Consider the following 23,512-nt stretch of genomic DNA (forward strand, 5'->3'; position numbering starts at 1 on the left):
GTGTGGGACTCTGTGGGGGGGGGGGCACATGCACAGCTGTGCAGGGTTGGTGGCCGGGGCAGGGACAACTGCAGGGGGGGGGGCGGGGATAAAGGCAGGGATGAGACAAACAGGAGGAGGTGGGCAGAGGAGGAGAGAGTGAGCAAAGGTGCAGAGGAGGGAAGGGAAGAACAAGGAGATGTACAAAAGCCGCCTTTGGGAGAAGGCTAGAAACGGCGGGCATTGCCACAACACACAGACAGGCAGACAGAAGCAGCAAGGGCAGACCCAAGAAACATAGCTCCCCGCTGCTCTAGGGGCAGTGGCGTTCTTTGCCTTAGAACCAGGGACAAGGAAGAGTCCAGGCGAGGAGAGGGCTTTGATGCTTTGGGCAACGCCACCTTGACAGAAGCTGTAAGGACCTGCTGAGTGAGCTTGCTTCCTCTCACGTTTTACATGGAACAAGGCACCTTCAACGTGCCCCTCCCTCCTAATCCTGCTACAGTAACGTAACTAGTTTATTTCCATGTGTGGAAATAAGGGATAACAGGCATCATGCTGAATTATACTCAAATGTATTGCATATTATTTATTAAAAACCCACAGCTAATATTTTGGCTCTCCAGAATTCTGTTTGTTTATTTAAGAATTAAATAAAATTATTTAATTGAACTGATTAATATAAATAATTATGCTCATGTATTCTGTGTGAAGTATTAACAGTCTGTTCCTGTGCATGTTTGCTTGGTGGAGCTCACTTTCATGTAAGTATGCATTGGTTCAGATGTAGGGTTGCCACCTCTGGACATCAGGACATACTCCCCTGGCTCTTTCCTTTCGGATAATATATTTACTGTTGGTTCAGAGGCTTTAGCACTTGAAGCACAATACAAAAATGACACAAAATGCATTTAATTTGGATTACTACATATAGATTTAAACGTATTAAGTACTCAAGAATCATAACAAAATTCTATTTTGTCCTGCTTTCTGACATGTCTAGATAATTTCTTCAGTTGTTCAGATTTCATGCACTTGACTTAACAGGGTATTGACAAGATTTTATTGGAAATAAACACAATAGAAGGAAACTGTGTGTTGTGCACGCGTGTGTGCGCCCGCACTGTTGGATTGTTTCCAACTTGACATTGAAGAAAATCACGCAGTACAGAGTCTTATTAGCAGACAATCCATTAATCAAATTTTCTATTTTTCTTACTTCTTTTCTATTTTTCTTTAACATTCCAGCAGGAAATTGTATTCGCCGTAAACAATCTTGTTGCTCTTAGCTTGACTGTTCTCTGAGTTGAGCAAATCAAAATAAGGGGTGGGGAGGAATTCTTGCTTCTTTCTAGTACGAGCTTTATGATTCCATGGGTTCTGTTTTCTTTTGGCCACAGACCCTAAATGTTTCCCCTGGTGGCTGTGTTCTCATCACCCCCATCAGAGGGCTTTGAGGCCCTGGCATATTTTCTCATTGTGGGTATGAAAATAAAAAGGCAAGGGTGTAGCATGCTCTCTTATGGAAAGGCAGTTGCCCAGATCTGAAGAAGAGGCTCATCACCTTCCTGTTGAAATTTCTTCCTTGCTTCAGAGCCAGAAATCTCCAAATGTCTTCTGTGTTTCAGTCTGGAATTAGCAATCAGCAATTTATTCACTTTGGATTGACAATGAGCAGATCACAGCTGTTCCTCAAAATATCAGAAAGATCTTGGGTCATTTCTGAACCTCACAAAGGGATTCTCTTTAACTTACTTGGGTGGCAGCAGGAGCAGAAGATGGGAGGAGAATAAGGAAGGAACAGCTCCTTCCTTTTTTATTCCTTTTTTCTACTGCTGCTTTCATTATTAATTGTCCAGGTAAGTAAAGGAAAGTGCATTTGGGGGAAAGTGAGGCTAGTGGGGAGGATGGAGGGGGAAATCAGTATTTATTTTCCTGTTTGGATTTTTATCAGGACTGGAAAAGAATGTGGAGGCTTGTAGGTCCCTACTTCCCCTTCTCTTCATCCTCCTCCTTTTGGTAGATTCGTATAAGTTCCCAAAATTCTTTTCTGAGCCTGATTTGAGGCTATGTTTTTAGTCTATGTTAACTGTATAATTAACATAATTGTCTTTAGAGCAGGGTCAGATGAAACCAGGGAGCTGGGTGACGTTGTGAGGGCAGGCCCGTCCATCTCATGCAATACCTTCCTGCCTGCTTCCTTGCTCCTCAGTGGATAGAAAGGCATGGAGTTCCATGCCTCCCTCTTAATGGGGAAGGTAACTTGGTTGGCTCCTGTGGGAGCTCCAACTTCTGCAAATGCTGACTCCCGTCTCCTCATGCCACCCGCATCTCAAATGAGAACTGCATAGAATGGGAAGTGGTTAGAGCATGGGCCCTCAAACTATGGCCCGGGGGCCGGATCCAGCCCATCATGCCCATTTGGACTGCCACGCATGCGCCCATGCGCCCGCTGCTGCCCACCTTGCCCCACGCGTGGGAGGCAGCGGTTTGCTCGCTCGGAGAAAACGATCTCCAAGCGAGCAAACCGCTGCCTCGTGCACCCGCCTCACGGCACGTGCCTGCCCCCCCTCCCCTCGCCTCGCACGCGTTGCTCCCGCCTCTTCCCCCTCACCGGCCCACGCCCAGCACCAGCACCTTTCACCTGGCTCCCTGGTCCAAAAGTTTGAGGACCCCTGGGTTAGAGTTTGCAGTACTGAGTTGGCAAATGGCTGCGGCGGGGGGGGGGGGAGATAATTCCTTATCTTCCATCCGAGATAACATTGTGTCTTCTCTCTAGGTAGAGGGATGGAGCCTGCAGATTGGACAGTCCTGTAGAATGATTGCCCTCCCCTTTAGGATCAACTCATCTATGTTGAGCTTTTTGTGGGGGAAGGTCAATAATTCTCCTAATTCATCTTCACTTTCTTGTGATGATAATGAATTTGGTTCCTTATTTGAGTGAAACTTTGAAAGAATCCCCCATCGGTACAGTAAATGTATCTACTTTATAAATTATATTGCATTCCAAACTAAGGTTAGGTCTACCTGGTATCATATACCTTGATATATGATACCACAAAAGTATCCCCCTCAGTCAAAACACTATTTTTTGCAGAAAGCACATTAATCTGTGATGGCCCCAGATGACCATGACAATTGAGGAACCGAGGCTATATGTCCTACAGCAAGCTTTGTGCCATCTCCCAGGAATGCTGGGAGATGTGTTCCAAAATGCCCTAAGGGAAACAGGTTGGCAAAGTCTGTTCTGATCTGAACATCTTATGTTCTCCATTGCAGTGCTCATTTGGAGAAGGTGGGACCTAGTGGAGTCCATGCTTTGGCCAAGCACAGACTTTAACAAGCTTGATATAGCAGTAACTGGAGGAAATATAATTGGCAAGAGCCAGGCAAGAGGTCGAGCTGTATAATATCAGAGGTATCCTGTAAAATTAAAATCTGATGCTCCAAAGGCTTCAAGTATAATAATAGCAGATTCCACATTTCATAATGTGGTGCAAAGATTGCTTTTGAATTATGTTCTTCTTCTCTTTAATGCTAGCCTGAGGCTTAATTAAAAACTTCTCTTCCTGCTCCATGAAGCCTTGCACTTTGTGGTTGTTCTGAAGATGTTTCATTCAAAATTATACATAGATTTAAAAAAAATCAAGCCCAGGAGGGAATTATATGTGTGATAAAATGCAGAGTGGGTCTTTTACCATTCTTTGGGGAGGTGAAAGGGGTGCTTTATCATGACATATATTATCTCAGCAAGGTGCCTCTTCCAACACAAGGCCATTTTCTCCCTTCCCCTCTTCTAATTCTGTCAGGAAACTTACAAGCAAGGTCAGCAAGAATGCCATAGAAGACCTCTGTTAAAAAATATGACGCAACTCTGGTGTGGTAGCATTTTAATAAGCCCCCGCTTCTTGTATTTTGTGACAATTTCTAAGGAAGTGGCATGTGTGACGTTACAAGAAATCAGATTCTGGCTGAAAATTGGGGAAACGTCCTAACCATTTGAGCAGCACAATGGAATCAATGACAGAGGGAGGCTGTGGGCTGTCCCACACCGGACAGCCTTTTGAAAGGGATGCTTTAACTTGGAGCCCTGCATTCAGCAGGAGGTTAGGCCCAATGGTCTTACTGCCCTCTGTGATATATGGTATTCTGTGCTATACCAAGTGCCTTGCAGACTTTCCTTTATAAGTCTGGAAAGTTTTGGGCAAGACAAGGCTCAGTGCAATTTTATAACGGCATTGTGTTGGATGAGCTCCAGTATTGATTGCAGGAGGTTTCTGTAAATTTTTCAACTACATTTGAATGGTTGGACAATGTTCATTTTGTTGAATTAACAATCTGCAATATTTTGTGGGTAATCAGCCCTTGAGTTATTAATCTGTTTTTCTCCTGGCCAACACTGCCGTTATGTTTTGTAGTTCTTCCTTGACATTGTTATCCGGAGTTATTAAGATATTAATGTGTATTGGGCAGAAATAACTCCTATAGAGATAATTGCTTATCTTGGGCAGACTTCCAGTCATGGAGAAATATGATATTGGGTAGCCCTAAGCTTAGTTTAGGGTGCAGGATAATTTAAACATTAGCTCTGTTTTCACTTTACTGGGTTCTCCTTTGAAGCTTTTGTGCAAATAAAGACCTGGGAAGCAACCACAGCATTGTTTCTTGTGGATCTTAGCTTCAAATTTACACGGTCATAATAGGTACCTAGTGGTCATAGAGAGGTATTCTGCTTATAAGGCATTCTTATTCTACAGATTATAGGTTCTGTTTGAGCCATGGCCTGCAGAACAGGTTCTGGTGCTAATCCCTTGTGACTCAAATGAAAGACTTTTCTTAAGTTAGCTAAAAACACTGACTGGGGGTCAGACTAGATGACCCAGAGAACCCTTGTGACTCACTCTGTTTCTATGTTTCTGTGTCTATACAACCTGGTATTTGCTGGTTTTGTACTTTCAGAGTCATATTCTCAGAGCACAATTACCTCAGTTCTGCTTACATTTATGGGCTTTATTTCTAGGTAGACATACATGCCATCCTCCTTGTTATTTGGTAGAGTTTCTGCATATTGACAGTCTCAAATTATTACTAAATTGATTTTGTAATGTTATGCTATTTTATCATGTCATGCTTGTTTTATTTACAAAAACATATTTGAAAAGCACCTCAGTCAAAAAAGGAAGGGACAATTCTTAATTAGTTTACAATAAATTTTCTACTGTCACCTTAACTCTGAGGCAGACTGATGACAGGGCTAAACACTGTGCTCTCTCCTAGAAACATCCATTTTCCACACTTTTAATTACATCTACCCCAGGAAACATCTCTGTGTAATGCCAATTCACATTGCAGACATCCATCAATTTACCGTCAGGCTAAAAGAGAGGTAAAAGAGGGGACTACTTGATTATATCTTCAGAAGCAGCAGCAGAGGGACGTTTTATGGCAGTGTGATCCCTGGAGTTGTTTGGGGGCTGTGGCACTAGTGATTTAGCATGGGGCAATGCATCCACTGGAGGCATTTTCCTGCCTGAAAAGTCCTACATCAAGCAAATGGGGTGATTTGGTAGGCATGATCCTTAAAATGGATTAGGGTGGCACAAGGAAAAGGCAAGGAGAGCTACACACAGAAATAGCATAAGAGACACAGTATAAACGAACCTCTGCAGTAGCTTCACCATCTGTACCACTGAGTCAGGCCACTACTTCTGCATGTTACAATATGAGGAAACAGTTTTGTCATAGCAGTCATGTTGCAAAGTTGTCATATAACTTGGGCCTGAGAAAAGACCAATACAAATAATAGGTAGAACAGAATGTAAAATGGAAGAACATCTTCAGGTTTAAGCGTCAGCAATCCTATACCTGTGTTGAGGGCAAACAGGTATAATTCAGTTTATAAAGAGTGCTTTATGTTTGAAATGGTTCTTCTGGCTCCCTCTTGTGGAAATTCTTCTCAAACACACATTGCATCTACTACTTTTTTCCACTCATAAGCTACTGAACATATTTGTATGGGGAATATGTTTTTTGCTTCTCTGTACTAATGTTCTTAACCTTAGCAGAACAGTCCACTGGAGTCCTAGCTTGTTGGCTGCAAATGACCCAGACTGATGCTTAGCATTTCAATGGAAACATGCCATTAACCCAACCAGGAGATCTAGGGCATTATTCCCATTTGAATGTGTAAGACCTTGCAGGTTTGCCTAAGATAATGGCATAAAGAATGCTCAGAGTGAGCAATTCTCTTGAATAAACATAAGCTTTCCTTAAGCTTTGTGTTGTCATTTTAAAGAAGAGATTAATTTAATTTCACCAGCAACTTTACTGTTGAAAATGGTGGCTTCCCATACAATCCGCAGTTCAAGAATGAGACTGCAAATTATCCCACAGCACAAAACAGTAAATAAAGTGAAACTGGCTGCAGTGACTAACTCTAGGGTTGTCTTGCTAGATCAGGGCAAAAAAAAAAAAAAGTGATAGACTGCTCTGTCTGAAGTTACGATGTGCTGCATGCCACTCTGGCATGGGTAGGCAGCAGCGGCAGCAACCACCAAATGGAGGGATAGGCAGCCAGGTACCCACATGGTGGTTTGAACTATAACTCACATTGGCCAGGGATTATGGAAGCTGTAGCCCTAACCTTCTCAAGAGCATCATGTTAAGAAAGGCTGCAGTATGGGAGGGCCGTCTCCTTACTCTGTTGCTAACAACTGATACTCCAAAGTATGCTACATTTTGAATGAACTGTTAGCTACTGCAGATTATAATCTATTTTAGGTAATAGCCATTAAGCTTTTACTGTATATGAATTTATATAAAACTTTTTGTCAAGCCTTATGGCCATGGCCACATTTTGTTGCGAAGAAACACTGTAGGTTGAGGTATTCGCCAGGTTGCTGTATGTTCACTAGAATAATACAAGCATACTTGTTTTACATTCATGTTAGGATGTTAGCATTGCTACCTTAACCCAAACCCCAATGCTACTTTAACAAAGTAGTAATTGTTAAATTGTTTTCCTTGTTGAAAGACTAACCTCTCTGCCTGAGGTCTAAGAGATTTACCATTATGAGAATTGAAAAATATTTTGAAACCATTCTCAATCTGTTAACCCTGAAAGAAAGCTCAAACCAAAAGGCCTTAGTAGGAGACACTGACTTCCTCAAGGTCACTTGTTTATTTAAAAAAACAAATCCTTTATGTAGCAATGTTTATTTATATTCATTTTAAACATTCATTCATTCATTCATTCATGTTTAAAAAACTTTTCTACACTGTCCCATACTTAAAAGTCTCGGGATGGTTTTACAGCAATTTACTGTAACTTTACTGCTTCAGATTTATTTATTTCTTCCCATTTTAAAAATCCCAAAGTGGTTTGCAACAAATTATAAGAAGACATATTACAATATATTATAAAAATGGATGGAGGCCTTCGTCCCATCATGGACCTCTTAATAAACATATTTGACCCAAGCGTTTCAGGATGGTGTCTCTACAATCCATCCTCTTCAAAAGTGTATGGTTCAGATCCATTGACCTTAAAGATGCTTATTTTCATATCACAGTTGAGGAGTCCTACAGGCATTGCCTCCGTTTCTGGATAAATGGCCAAACCTTTCAATTTACAGTTCTTCCCTTTGGGTTAGCAACAGCTCCCCATGTGTTTACCAAATGTATGGCAGTTGTTTGTGCTTATCTCTTTCTCCATGGTATTCATATATACCCTACCTAGACACCTGGCTTATCGTAGCCCATTCTTGTGAAGCCTCCCCGAAAGCCACAGAATGTACTTGCTCCTTCCTCTCTCATCTCGGACTCTATATTAGCTGAATCTCACCTCTCTCCTACTCAGTCAATCAACTTCATCGGAGCCAGACTTGAATCAATACCAGTGAAAGCTTTCCTCTCTTGGGACAGAGTGTCTACCATACCTAGAGAGGTCGCCTCACTGATCGACACTTCTTCACCAACTGCCATAGCGATCCAGTGCATCCTCGCCTTGATGTCCCTGGCGATCCCAGTTGTCCCGCTAGCACAATTATTTATGAGGCCTCATCAATTGTGGTTCCTAGCATCTTTTGATGCCGCAGTTCAACCACACCATACCAGACTCTATCTCTCACCTTGGGTCCAGGAGTCCTTATATTGGTGGACAAAGAGAGCCAACACGACAGTTGGAGTCCCTTTCTCCCCTCGGGACCGTCAGGTGACTGTTGTAACAGATGCAGGACTTTCACCAGATGTCACGAGTGGAACTCCACCCCACAAACCACCCATCATCCCAGATCTCATTATGTATTTTTTCTTTTTCTTTTACTCACTTTAATATCACAGGTTAATTTATCATTACTAGCTATATTTCAAAGTTTTCTGTACCATCCACACAACTGAGAATCACATTTTACTTTTCAATTCTTAGCTATGATTAATTTTGCTGCAGTTATTAAATTTGCTATTAGTTTTTTTATTATTCTAAATGCATTTTTATCCAATATTGAAAGTAATGTGATCTCGGGGCACGTTTCAATAGTTAAACTTAACATTTTACTACTCTCTTAAAAAGCCTCTTCTCAAAACTTCACTGTGTATTCACATTCCCACCACATATGAAAATATGTGCCCACTCCATGTCCATATCTCCAACATAAATCGGAATATTTATTTTATATATATATATATATATAGTTCAACTTCACCAGAGTTAGGAACCACTTGCATAGAATTTTCCTTTATTCTTACTGACATTTTAATATCCTCTATGTCCAAATATTTTCCCAATCTTCATTACTGATATTCTTCAAATCTGTTTCCCATGTTTCTTTAAGTGAGTCATATTGATCCTGGTCTAACAATATCATATAAAATTTTACTTGCTATCCCTTTCATCTGCATATTCTCTTGATTTACTTTTCTATAATCATATCTTCTATTTAGCATAAATTTATCCATTCTCTAGTCCAACATTCTAATTGTATCACATTATACCACATTATTTTCTCCTTTCCTAGTATTGCTTTTATAGCTCCATTTTTATTCATTTTCTCTAACCAATCTTTTTATCTAAATTATTTGTTTATTCTTTAATATTTCCCTAAAGCATCTCTTAAATGTAATGGGTCAGTCAAATCTTTATTAAATTTAGGAATTAAAACTATTGTGAAAAGATGCTGGCATATTTCCCTCTTCTTTAAACAAAACTTTTAATTCTGGAATCAAAAATTTCTTAAAAACTTTATAGTATTCTAATCCATCTATCCCAGGAGATTTCCCTCTTTTCAACTTGTTAATACTCTTGTCTATCTCTTCCTTTTTAATATTGTTTGTTCCATTAGATTTATATGCATCTCTAGTAATTTCCCCCCAACATTTTTCTCTATATGCAATATATCTTTATCTGATGATTCCCCCCTGTATATAATGTAGAAAAAAGTTATAAAATATTCCTAATTTATCACTCATTAAATTACACCTTTTCCTGTTTTCATCCCTGACTATTCCAATTAATTTTATTTTTTTGTTGTTGTGCAGAATTGGCCAACAACCTTGAATTCTTATTGCTAAATTCAAAGTACTCCCTCTTCAAGTATATTAAATTTCACTGTATTTTTTCAACTTCTCTCCAGTTCCTTTCTTTTAGCTTGTATTTCAGCTAGGATTTAAAAATTTCTCTCTCTTATATATATTTCTTCTCTTATTTCTGTATTTTCCTTTCCAAATTTTCCACCTGTTTACTCTTTTTTTCTTTTTTATATATATGTCTCTTTAATGCTATCATTAATTTATCAAATTTCCTTTAACTCTTTTTCCATTTTGCCTACTATATCCCTATATTGTAATATAATCGTATCCATCCTCCCTTTTACTTTCTTTATACTCACATTTAATTCTGAAATCATTATATACTAAAGCATGATCTGTCACTTTTACCACACCAGTGTTCGATGTGAATCTTTAGTCACAAATATATAATCTAGTGTAGAATAAGTATTGTGTACTGGGGAGTAAAAAGTAAACCCTTTTTCATTGCCATTTAACTCTCTCTCCCCATCTTTCAACCCATTTTTGTCTGCCAGATTACCCAATATTGTAATATTGTGCCTTCCCCCCCTTAATAAGATTTTGCTTATCCCTTGTTTCATTCATTACCATGTTAAAATCTCCAGCCAATGTTACATCTCCTTTCTTCATTATTTTCAATTCTTTAAAAACCTTTTTAGGAAAAAAACCTGATTTTCATTCGGTGCATAGATATTAACTATTGTATAAGCTTCTCCTCTTATTTTGTTCTATTGTTTACCTTAAACTCAGCTTTCTTAGAAATAATAATTGATACTCCCTTTGATTTTGAATGGCTTCACTCTCTAATGACCAAACAAACAGTTTATAAGAAGTCCAACTTTCTGTTCAGTCTTGTCATCTCATGTTTGACCATGTCTAACTTACCTTGTTTCATAGATCATACATTCCAGGTTCCTATGCAGTATTGTTATTTACAGCATCCAACTTTCCTTTCAGCACCAGATACAACTCGTGTCTGCAACTGTGTGTCCTTTCAGCTTTGACCCAGTCGCTTCATTCTTTCTGGTGCTACTAGTACTAATGCTCTGCTCTTCCCCTGTAGCACATTGGACACCTTCTGACCTGAGGGGTTCATCTTCCAGTGTCATATCTTTTTGTCTTTTGGCACTGTCCATGGGGTTTTCATGGCAAGGATCCTGGAGTGGGTTGCCATTTCCTTCTCCAGTGGATCAGCTTTTGTCAGAGCTCTCTGCTATGACCTGACCATCTTGGGTGCCCCTGCACAGCATAGCTCATGGCTTCATTGAGCTACGCAACCCCTTTCACCCCAACAAGGCAGTGATCAATGAAGGGGAAAATGGCCTCGTATATCCTTTAAAACAAGGGTTTTGCTGAGCTCACGTCCTTGCTCGAATTCAACTCACATTCCAGAAGCCTTGGGAGAGCACATTTTCACATTAGGGTGAAAAGCATGCAACATACTTTCCTGCATTGTGTACAAGATTTTAGGTGCTCCAAGTGACTATTTTTTTAAAAGTTCATTATTTTTCTATACCACTCAGTATCTAACGCTCTAGTATGTGGATTGTAACATATTCTCTTTATCAGCTGCTAGCTAACAGTGAGTGCTTATCAAAACAGATTTTATCAACAACATCTGAAAATACCTAATTGTTTTGATAGATCATTGTAGTAATTGCCATGTTTTGCCCTAGGGTACTTCATTAATGATTTCAGCCTGTTGGAATTAGCTTGCTGTGGTATAATGCATAATAATTGTCCTTGCTTTGGTTCACCATGTATTCCAAGTGTATCATTTTGTCCTCTGTTCAATTTGACCAATATTTTTTCTTACCTCATGTATCTACCAGGATGTTTGTTGCTGAAAACAAATATTTTATCACATGCCTTGACTGTGCATGTTGTGCCAAATTTAAATGAATCCTACAGGAGTAAAGAGCCTTTATTACTAGACAGCATAGTTTAATATTTCGTAAATTTTATTTTGTGAAGGAATAAAGATATAGGAAATTAATGCAATTGCCTAATCCGAGTTGTTGCCATGTCCTATATTCAGCTTGATGTAATTTAATTAGTCAAATGACTTAAGGGCAATATGTCTATAGTCTTGCCATGATAATGGGAGGTGAAGTAGTTTAGCTTCTGAAACTGGACTTTGTGCTGTGAAAAGCAAGAGAAAGATGATTGAAAGAAAATAAGTTTTATAGCCCTACCAAATAAGGAGAAGAATGCTTGAATATTCATGTTTGATGAATGTGCACCATTTATGGGTCTATGATATGGATTAGGACAAGAACTAACAAAGCCCATCGCTTAACTATGGTTTCAAATTTTAATTAGTTAGCTAGAGGCAACATTACTTTGGACATAACTGCATACATACAGAAGAAGTAGGAGGAAGAGAATTTGTGATCTCATGGCTTATCTCTTAACCATGGGTAAGAGACTGGCAGTGTTTGTCTGTAGCAGCCTTTGTCACTGGATGACTTCCAAGCAATAGTATAAATATTTGAACGAAATACAGAGGAGAGCCCTTCAGAGTAGATGACAAAAACAATTTATTTCTGTAACCTGACCATTCTGATTTCAGAGGGTATATGGAAAACATTAAGGTTAAATATTTTTTTGCTGGACCTGATAATTGAGTTGAAAGCTTCAGGTTCTGACCAGTGATGGGTGTATTTGTCAGACTTAAAGAGGTTGTGCATTTACATGGGTACATAAGTCTAGTATACAGCTGTCCAGTATTAACTTCTTCTTTATTAAATCATCTCAATTTTGAATTGCTTTGTATTTACTGTTTGTTTATCAGTCGAGTTATTAGCAATTATCTTAGGTTTGTACAGCAGGGAGTGGAGGAGGTACATGGTGTGTGCATTAGAGCAAGAAAGACGAAGAGGTGGCATTCTGTACTTTACCTAGCAACACTTGCGGTGGAAGTCCAAGGTGAGGAACCTTGGAATAAAGTGTTCTAGAGCAGGTTTATGTTACTTAGTTCAGCTTTGGCGGTGGCAGAAAGAAGAACCTGAAAGCACAACATTCTTACATTTGGGATAGGTTTGAGAGGAAACATATGGTGCAGAAGGAGTGCAGAGTTAGGTGGAGACTTTCTTAAACTGTAAAGAAGACTTTGCTTCATAGATCGTATGAGTCGAAATCTGGTCATGGAATGACAGAAGTGTGTGTGTGTGTTGGGGGGGGGGGCATTTTCACCTATTCTCCTTTCCCTGCAATGATCTGTGCACACCACTCGCAAATTGGCCCTGGAGGGTTGAAGGAAACTTCAGAGACCATGGCAGATGGCATGTGGACTGCAAAGGGAAGAAGGAATGAAAGCTACCTCTTCTCTCTCTTCCTCCTTGTTCTGCCAATTATAACATCTGCTGAATCACAGATCCTTCCAACATAGGAAAGGATCCCTTCTGTTTGGTACCCAAGATGGAGCATCCATGAGGAGCTGTGTTGGGAGAGCAACTGTGCGATCAGGAAGCAGTTACTTACAAGGGGTTTCTTGCAAGTCTTCCTCATGTGCTCCTGCAGAGCATTTCCTTTACAAGCATGCCCAACTATGTGGAGCTGTGTGCATTTTGTATATTGACAGTGAGTGGAGGAGAGGAAGTTACTAAGTGGCTTACAGAGCATATCCTTTTAGGTTCATTTACACAAATAAGGCAATGATTAGAATGTATTTATTTATTCAAAGTGTTTGCATACTGTCTCAGGTCCCATCTCCCCAAGGCAGCTTACATAAGATAATTATCTCCACATAAATAATAGCACTGCACTTCCAAATAATTAACAGTATAATCCTGTTGCGGTCCAGTTGAGGCTTTTCACCCATCCACCTGTGAATCTATTCAGTACCTATCTACAAACTGTATTCCCAGCTTTCATGCCTCCCCCACCCCGTACCTGCCTCTTTCATAATGCTTAATTCTGGGAAACTTCAGTTTAGTTGATTTTAACAGCACTTACTTTCCGGAATGGTTTAGACCAAAATGAGAAACCTAATCTGGCCCACCAAGCTTCCCAGTAAAGATGGTTGCTAACCATCTGATATTGGATGCATGATGAACAGAAATAGCATACTGCTCTTGGAAAGTGAAAAATATATGCATCAGTGTTCAAGTGATGTTCCACATAGGTATCTGATGGAGTAGAAATTGAACTCCAAAGTTTATTTCAGAATACAGTGGCTAGACCTTAGGATGCCACCAGATTCTTTGCAGCTTTTGCTGCAACAAATAACATGTCTATCCCTCTGGAAATTGTTCCATGTGATAACATTTATAGAATGGATTTTAAAGCTTTGATTATATTCTTTTTTACTGTTGTTATTTCCTTCCTGGAGTAAAAAAGCTGTACTGAAAATTAATAAGACATATTTGTACAATCCTATGCATGATACAATATTCAGTGAGATCAACTGGACTTACTTCCAAGGAATAGTACATAGAATTATAGCCTTAAAAATATGTATTTAGATATATTCTGAAATGCCAACATTGCCTTGTAAATCACATTGTTTGTAAGGTACTATAGGGAAAGAAAATAGGCAGGTTTTGTTGAAGTTGTAATATCTATTGAAGTGAACATAAGCAATATAAAACAAAACGCCCATGGGAGTTGGCCATGAATATTACCAGTTGTCTAAAACGTTTACTAAATTTTGAATGAACTATGTAGTCATTTAGCAAGTGGCCACTAGGGGACAGTGTAACAATACCAAATAGTTGTATGCATTTCTTGAGTTTCTGCTTTGCTTTTTACTGTTGGGTAAACATAGTAAAACTAACAAAATGCCCTAAGAGACAGTTTAGAGTTGCAATAAGACGTACACAAAGAAAGGGAGCAAAGTTACTGGATCAGCAGTACATAGAACTAGTGGTGAGACTGTTAAATCTTTAGAGTACTCATACTTAGAAGCAGACCCACAGAAGCAATGGCTTTGAGTTAGAAATAAACACAATTAAGACTGAGCTGTTGTTTCACGTATGAAAATCTTGGATGCCAAGGAAGGAGCAGCTGTACATTGACAATTACCAAATGTTGTAAATTGGGAATGTTACGAGAGCTTGCCTCTTTTGAAGCCATTTAGATTTAGCTGTGCATAAACTCATATTCTTCGTGGTCTCTGTGGAAACACACCAATGGGCTTGACGCAGAGCGCAAGGCCTCAACCAGAGAGAGACTTTCAAAGCTCAGCAGCATGGAGTGGGCGGGAGTCGGGCTCGTCCCCTGCGCAGGCAGTGTATAGGTGGTGACTCCTGCCCAGTCCCTCAGTTCCTTTTTGACCGCACTTTGAGCTCGGATTGGAGTGTTCCACTTGCTCTGTTTAATCGGTTTGTCATCCTCCCTCCCTCCCTCCCTCTCAAAAAAAAAAAAAAAAATCCTTTCGTGCCTTTTGTTTCCACCACGAGAGAAGCCTACTGCCTCTCTGCTCCTCTCTCTCTTTCCTTTCGCTCCAGCTCTTTCCTCTCTCCTTTCTTCAACCATGCATGCTCCATTTTGGCCCACATGGCTGATTCAGCTCCACGTTGCTGCACCTCCTGCACAGCGAGAATGCCCGCTAATGACGAGCATTCAAAGTGCCTCCTCTGCCTGGGCAAGGCCTTTAAAAAGCAGGCGCGCCGTCAGAGAGCCATGTGTCTCAGGCAGGCCCTGTGGTAGTGAGCCCTTACGACCTTCACCCCGGGAGTGGATAACTCCCCCACCCCGGGGAAGGCCCCTCCAAGCCCCTCGGCAAGGTGGAGGGCAGTATCGCCGGGGGAGGGCCCCTCCAATGCTGCAGCGCCGGCGAAGAGGTGCAAACACCGCACTGCGAGGGAGCCACCCCCCCCCCCGACCTTGGAAGCAACCGGGGACCGCCTGAACTCCAGGGCACGTTTGGACGTGACTCCCGCTGTCTCGGTGCTGGAGTCCCCGGGCGCCAATGCCCCGACAACGCTGCCCATGCCACAGGCCACGCCGGCACAAGGCTCAGCCACCATAGTGACGGTAGAGGCAGTTGCCTGAATGTACCCCCCCCCTCAGGGGACTGCCACTCCTCCATGGTGCCCATGGGTGACACCACCTAGCACCGGCAGGCACGGCAACCCCCTAGCCAGAGCCGGGGGGGGGGGCTGTTTGCCACGCTCCAAGGCCTCCCCGCTCGCCAGCTCACCGCTCTCCACACCACCTACTGGGAGGCCCTGCCTGGCTGATTTTGACTCTGCGTCCTCGGAGGCCCATGCTCCCCATGCCCGGACTAGGCTCCCCGCCTCCAGAAGGGCCAAGGACGCGCCCCGCACACAGAGCCCTTCCTCCTCCACCGATGACTCCGCTTCTAGGGAGCATTGCCACTGCCGCCTCCACAACTCTCCCGCCTCAGTCCCCGCACCCAGGGCGCAGCAACCATTGGGAGCACGCTGGGAACACATGGTGCTCTGAGCACCCTAGCAGAAAGCGGGGTACAGGAAGTAGGATTACAGCTCCGAGCACTCTAGTAGGAAGCAGGGTACAGGAAGCAGGATTACAGCTCCGAGCACCCTAGCAGGAAGCAGGATTACAGCGCTACAGCCTCCTGCCACCGCTACACTGCACCCAGCGGCGAATCAAGCTGTGCCTCCGGGCCCAGAGACAAGCCACGCAGCCCAACAGATGCTGCTAGCACAGCAAGGACTCCTCAAGCAATGTGGCCCACACCGGGCCCCCTGCCAGCACCGCTGCTCCCACAGCCCTGCTTTTCGCTGCAAACGCCCACATGCCACTCACTGGGACGGGAGCAACTGCCACCGGTGTTCCAGATCCCAGGACTCGGGTCAGAGCTGCTTCCCAGCCACAGGACGCTCCCCATCCCCCACGGCCGCAACACACTCCCCAGATGGCCAGGCCCTGGACCGGGACTTCTCCTTCTCACCTGCCAGGAGGGGTGGCTTCTCTGACTTGGTGCTTCGAATGGCAGAGGACCTTGGCTTTCAAACCTCCCAGTCCCCAGAGCCTGAGGCTGACCAATGCTATGACACACTGGCGTCAGGAGACACTACCACCGTGTCCATCCCAGCCATGCCTGCACTGCTCCGCACAGCTCAGCAGTCCCGGAAAGCCCCGGCTGGCCTGCTGGCCACCTCACAGAGCGGAATCCACCTATAAGGTCACTATCAAGGCCTTTCCCCTCCTTCAACACCCCAGGCCTGTTTCCATCATAGTGGAGTCTATGCAGGGCATCCCCCAGAGGGAACAGTCCACCCCGGTGGTCAGGGAGGGACGCCACCTGGATGCCATGGCAAAAAAGATTTATGCTGCAGCTACCCTTGGCTTTAGGGTCTCCAACTATGAGGCCACCATGGCCAGGTACCAGCTCTTCCTATGGGAAAAGATGGGTACCATAGTTGATCAGATCCCTGACCACCTATGAGATGCTGTCCGCCTCATCCACACTGAGGCAGAGGACCTCTCCAGGTTCCAATTGGAAGCAACTCAAGACCACATTGATTGTGCCAGCAAGGCCATGATGGGGGTGGTGGCCATTCGCTGCCACACCTCGCTGCGTTCCACCTCCTTGACCCCAGAGACCCGAGCCTACATTGAGGGCCTGCCCTTTGATGTTGAAGGCCTCTTCAATGCCCACACTGATGAGAATATGGACTCTCTCCATAAGGCTTGTACCACTGCCAAGAGCATGAGTTTTGGCCAGATCTCAGCACAGAGGAGATGGTAAGGAACTCCATCGGCCTCCAGCCGCCACACATTCCCTGACCACCCTGTGCACCCCAGAGCACTGCCTCCCACTAAAAGGCGGGACTCTCAACCCCACCAGAGGCCCCTGCAGAAGCACCAGGACAACAGGTGCAGGCAATGATGTTCTGGTCCAGGCAGCCCCACTACCACTGCCCCCACCCACTGCTTCACTGACCATCTGACACAATTCCTCCTAGCATGGGAGGCCATCACCTCCAACTCCTGGGTCCTCTCCATAGTCAGATCAGGATACAGGATTGAATTTGATGTCCTTCCGCCCCCTTGGTCGCATTAAGACCACGACCCCATCTCCTGCTCTTTGGGTGGAGGTACAAGCCATGCTAGACAAGGGGCTTCTACTCCAGGTACTTCACAGTGCCTAAATGGGATGGGACTCTGAGGCCCATTTTAAACTAAAGGCGGGTGAACAAGTTCATCACCCCCAAGAAGAAGATCAGGATGGTCACTCTCCAGGGCATCTTCCCTCTCCTTAACCAGGGAGACTGGTTCACCTCCATAGACCTCAAGGACGCATACTTTCATATTGCTCTCCACCCTGAGCACAGGCATTTCCTGCGCTTCCAAGTTGAACAACAGGCCTTCCAGTTCTGTGTCCTGCCCTTTGTCCTGGCCATGGCCCCATGCATATTCACCAAATGCGTGGCAGTTGTCTCTGCCCACCTTAGGCTACATGGGATCCAGATCTTCCCATACCTGGACGACTGGCTCCTTGTGGCCCCCTCCAGGGAGGACTTACTGTGCGGCCTGTCTATCACATGCCACCTCCTATGGGACCTGGGTCTCCTCATAAACCATGACAAATCTTTCCCCCATGCAGTCCATACTCTTCATAGGGGTACGCTTGGATGCCACTCTCGCCAAAGCCTTCTTGCCACAGCCAAGGGCAGAAATCCCTCATGGCCGCCACAGTATTGGTGCTGCAGCTCTCAAAGCTCCACATGAAACCTCGCAAGCCCTCCGTTACTGTCACAACTGATGCGTCCAACACCGACTGGGATGCCCACTGTGCAGACATGCACATACAGGGGCAATGGGACCAGAGAGAGGCCCGTCTCCACATCAACATGCTGGAGATGCTGGCAGTTCAGAAGGTCCTAGCATCCTTCTGAGGTGCCCTGCTAGGACGCCACATTCAGGTAGCCACAGACAACACCACCATCATGTCCTACCTGAACAAGCAGGGAGGAGCACACTCCGCCCGCCTTGTGACCTTGGAAACCTCCATCTGGCACTGGTGTACCCAGTGGGGCATCACCATCAGCCGTTCACATCGCCAGGCACCTCAACACCCTAGCAGACTTGCTCAGCCGCTTGGCCTCTAGCCTCCACAAGTGGGAACTGGAGGCCACCACCTTCTGCACTCTTTGTGAGAAATGGGGGCAGCCATGAATTGACCTATTTGCTGCCCCAGACAACGCCAAATATGGCCTATGTTGCCCCCAAACAGGGCATGGCAAGGCATCCCTGGGGAATGCCTTTCTCCTCTACTATGCCTTTCCCCTGATCACCAAGGTGGTGCCCAAAATACAGAGGGAAGGGATCAGCTGCATCTTGATCACTCCCTGGTGGCCAAGGCTACCCTGGTTCCCCCTCCTTCCTCGCCTGTCAGGGAACAGCTTCCACCACCTGCCCTACTGGGCCAACCTGCTCTCGCAGGACTAGGGCAGGGTCCTACACCCCACTCTCAGGACCCTATGCCTGACAGCCTGAAAAATCTCACCCTGACTGAACCATACAGCTTCCTGCCCCTGGCAGTTGCTGCGGTACTGCAGGCTGCCCTTCACGCGCCACTCCTACCTGGCTACGTGGAGATACTTCACTGCCGTAGCTGCACCACGGGGCCTCGACCCCACTGCGGCCTCTATGGACCACATCCTAGAGTACTTGCAGTCCCGCTTCGCTGCGGGCCTCTCCCTCCCTTCTATTAGGGTCCACCTAGTGGCCATCTCCCACTTCCACTCCCCCAACCAAGGGTCCTCAGTGTTCACTCACCACAAGGCACGCCACTTTCTCAGGGGCCTTCTCAACCTGGCCCCACCTACCCAGCCTTGCCCCCCATCTTGGAGCCTCTCCATAGTCCTGCAATCTCTCACGAAGAGGCCCTTCAAACCAATGGCCACAACAGACCTTTGGCTCCTCTCCTGAAAGATGGCCTTCATCAAGGCCACCCTTCACCTCCTGGACATTAGGAGGTCCCTCGCCTTTTACAGGGCCTGGACTGAGAGTCTTCGCTGCTCAGAGTGCTGCTTCCTATGCTATGAGGGCTCCAGAGCTGGTGAATGCGTCTCCAGCCAAAGACTCTCTAAATAGGTCTCTATTACTATCACTCTTGCCTATGAGATGGCCAAGATCCCACTGACAGAACATCTGCACGCGCACTCCACACACGCCCAGGCCGCATGAACTGTGCTACTGTCTGGTGTCCCACTGCAGGAGATCTGCAGGGCGGTGACATGGTCCTCTCCTTCGACCTTTGTCTGCCCCTAACAGCTAAACATCCGTGCCGGACAGGACTGTGTCTTTGGAAGGGCGGTCCTCTCCTCAATCTTCCGGTGAATGTAGCCCCTCCTCCAGAAAGAGTAGCTTGCTAGTCGCCCATTGGTGTGTTTGCACAGAGATCACAAAGAAGAAGGGCAGGTTGCTTACCTGTAACTGTCATTCTTCGAGTGGTCATCCGTGCATTCACACAACCCACCCTCCGCGCTGCTGGCTATCGTCAGCTTCCACCCCAAATGGGCCAGGGCAGGGCATGGTCACCATTTCCTTCACAGGACACCTTGGATCCCTCGCATGCCTGGGACAGCACGGTCTTCAGTCACTGATGGACTGGGCAGAAGCCACTGCCTATATACTGCCTGCACAGGGGTTGTGATATCCTGGTTGAGAAATTGAGGAGTCTTGAAATAGACCAATGCACTGTCCGATGAATTAGGGCATGGTTGACTGACCGAAAGCAGAAGGTAACCATTAGTGGGGAACCATCAGGATGGCGGCGAGTGACAAGCGGGGTTCCCCAGGCCTCTGTCCTGGGGCAGATCCTGTTTAATCTTTTCATCAGTGACATGGAAGAAGGGGTGACCTGTCTGCTGATTAAATTCGCAGTCGATACTAAAACTGGGGCAGTGGCCACAACTCAGAAGCAGGTGCTTCTGATTCAGAAGGATCTGGACAGACTATGGAAGTGGGCAGTGGACAACAGGATGGCGTTCAATGTGGATAAGTGCAAGGTCTTGCACTTGGGGCATAGGAATGGGTGTCATAAGTACAGGTTAGGGGACAGGTAGCTGGAGAGCAGCACTTGTGAAAGTGCTGGTTGACTGCAGGCTAAACATGAGTCAGCAGTGTGACGCAGTGGTCAAAAGGGCGAACACCACCCTTGGTTGCATAGCCAGAAGCGTGGTTCCTACATTGGGAGAGGTATTACTACCACTCTATATGACACTGGTGCACCCGTAACTGGAGTATTGTGTTCAGTTTTGGGCCCCTTATTACAGGATGGATATAGCCAGGTTAGAGTCAGTGCAACATAGGGCAACAAGGATGGTGGCCGGATTGCAGGGAAAGCCATATGAGGTGAGACTGAGGGAACTGGGTCTTTTCAGCCTGGAGAAGAGGAGACTCAGAGGGGAATGTGTTAACCTACAGGTATGTGAGGGGGTATCACACGAAGGTGGATGGAGACCTGTTCTCCCCTGCAGAGGAGGGCAGGACGCACCCCAACAGAGCGAAGCTCAGGGAACCAAGGTTCAATTTGGATGCCAGGAAGTACTTCCTGACGGTTAGGACCCCGAGGGTATGGAATAGGCTTCCATGGGAGGTTGTTGAGGCCCCATCAGTGAGGGTGATCAAGGATAGACTAGACATGCACATGACAGTCATGTCGTGAGAGGAGCCGACTTGAGCCGTGGGTCAGACTAGGTGGTCCGGGAGACCCCTTCTGACTTGTTCTGCTTCTATGTTTCTATATGGAGGTCACACTTCTAGGTGTGTTGTAACTTGGGAGCACTCTTGGGTCCAGCCTTATCACTGGATTGCCAATGCATTTTGGCTGGTTTGCCAGCTTCAGCTGTTCCTGGATAGGATTAGTCTGGCCGTGGTGATCTGATAACTTGCGAATTGGATTGCTGTATTGTGTGTAGCAAGGGTTATCATTGAATGTTATTGTTTTTATATTACATACATGTTTTATCTTTTTTTCCTTGCAAGGAAGCTTACATGGTCTGCCTCTGCTCCATTTTATGCTTGCAACAACAACTCTGTCGTATAGGTTAGGCTTAGAGTCTGTGATTGTCCCAAAGTCACCCAATGAACTTTATGGTCAAGGGGTGACTAGAACATAGATCTGCCAAGTCCCCAGTCCAGTGCTCTAACCATCATGTCACAGATCTAGAAGTTTCAACTAGTGCTCATTGTAGCTCCTAGAATATTAACAGATGCGGCCATATGGAATCATAGTCCACTGTTTCTATGGTGTAGTGTGAGGAACTGGTATTTACATATATAAAGACCCCTAGCAGCTGGGCACCCCCCCCCCCCCGATACCTGAAGGAACACCTCTGCCCACGTCTTAATAACTGTGGGGCAGGCTTTTCTTAAGGCGGCTTCTACTATTTGTGTTATAATTAGAGAATGAGGCTTCTCTGTTGCAGCTCTCTGTTTATAGCACCTTCTTGTGCTATAAACCTGCAGTTATTTTGACACCAGGTATTTCTGGTATTTTCAGCTGGTTGATCTGTCTTATTTTGTTGTCTTTTAATGGTGTGCTGTTATTATATTTTAATGTAAGTTGTGGTTATGGAAGTTTATTTGATGAAGAAAGGTTTATAAATACCCAGTTTTTGTATATGTATGGTATTTGAATTTATTAATCTTGAATCAAAGAGTTAATAGTATAATTGGTGTAAATATCTGAAGGAATACTGAATTGGTAGCTGACATGCTACTTAAAGCTCTTAATGATGTCCAAACTAACAAGGGAGGAAATGACTTGAGCATTTGACAGATTGGTATGCAACATCGTAGCTAAAGTGACATCTAGACAGGTTCCTCATTTGGGTGCTTTAGTATCAGAGTATGACTTCAGAATGAATAGGCAATCATAAAACTAATTAGAATAGAACTAAATAGTCCCATAACCCCCATTACCCAGCCAGCATGGCTGACTGTTGGAGGTCCCCCCCCACCCCGTACAAACTTGTGTAAGATTGCACCAGGAACACATACAGCAAGGAGAACATGTCCATTTTGCACTTCCTGCAGCTTATAGTAGGTGGGCTTGCTCCTGCTCTCCCATTCAGAGAGCCCATTGGAAACAACTATCCAATGAGGAAAAGCAGTGCAGTTCATCTGGGCTGGGGGTCATCTGGGCCTCCAAGCAGACTATCTGCATTGATGATTATGGTGTCACCCTATGAATCAGAACTAGCATCTGAGTTTGCTTTTTTTCTCTTCTTCCAGTCCTCCTTCCTTTTGTGTTTGTCTTTTAGAATGGAAGCCTGAGGGCAAGGACCATCCTACCAATTTTTCTAAGGCCCTCTGGGAGTCTTTGCTGGCTGAAAAGTACTGTAAAAATGCTTTGAATGAATGAGTGTTTAAATAAAGTGGACTGAACCCCTTGTTGACCTACCCATTTAAAAAATGGAATTGAATTCTGTCAAAATCAGTAGACATTACCGGAAAGCCAGCATTATTATGGATTATATTATTAAATGCTACTTGCAGCGTTTACTCTGTTGTGTGCACATGTGCATGCACACATATGCTTGAAGATATATAATTATATATAAATATAATTGGAACAGAGGACACAGTCAGATGCCTCCAAGGCTTCGTATTTAGATTGGTTGCCTCGAAAGTAAGAGCATAGCAAGCTGCTTAGGCGTCGCAAACACTCGAGAATTCACTCAAAATGCTTTGTCCTCTATCTACAAGTGGCACTTTAGTATCCTGAGAACCATTCACAGATATGCTAGGCACATAATATATATGCAAATAAAGATCTTTATATCCTCCCGGCCTTTTAATCTTAACTGTTTTATTGCTGTGAGGTCCTTATACTGTTCTTTTTCAATGTTGGATCTTCCTTATAGTTTGTAGTAGATTTTAAATGCTTTTTAATAAATCTTTTCTTTAGAATTGTAAACTGCCTTTAGCATCTGTGATCAACTTTTTAAACATGTTTCCAATCCTGGAACATTCTATATATATTAAAGTATTTTACACTTAATAGTTTGTTCAGGGTTTGTTT

The 23,512-nt window shown here is 44.3% G+C and overlaps 1 protein-coding gene across 4 annotated transcripts in view; it reads left to right on the forward strand.

Annotated features, from left to right (window-relative positions):
• The window catches only part of AGAP1 (ArfGAP with GTPase domain, ankyrin repeat and PH domain 1), a 497,479-nt gene that overhangs the window by 94,940 nt on the left and 379,027 nt on the right, over positions 1 to 23,512 (forward strand). The window lies entirely within an intron of this gene.

Source organism: Varanus komodoensis, unplaced genomic scaffold (assembly GCF_004798865.1).
Source record: "Varanus komodoensis strain SLA01 unplaced genomic scaffold, ASM479886v1 scaffold23, whole genome shotgun sequence".
In the NCBI taxonomy this organism is placed as follows: Eukaryota; Metazoa; Chordata; class Lepidosauria; order Squamata; family Varanidae; genus Varanus; species Varanus komodoensis.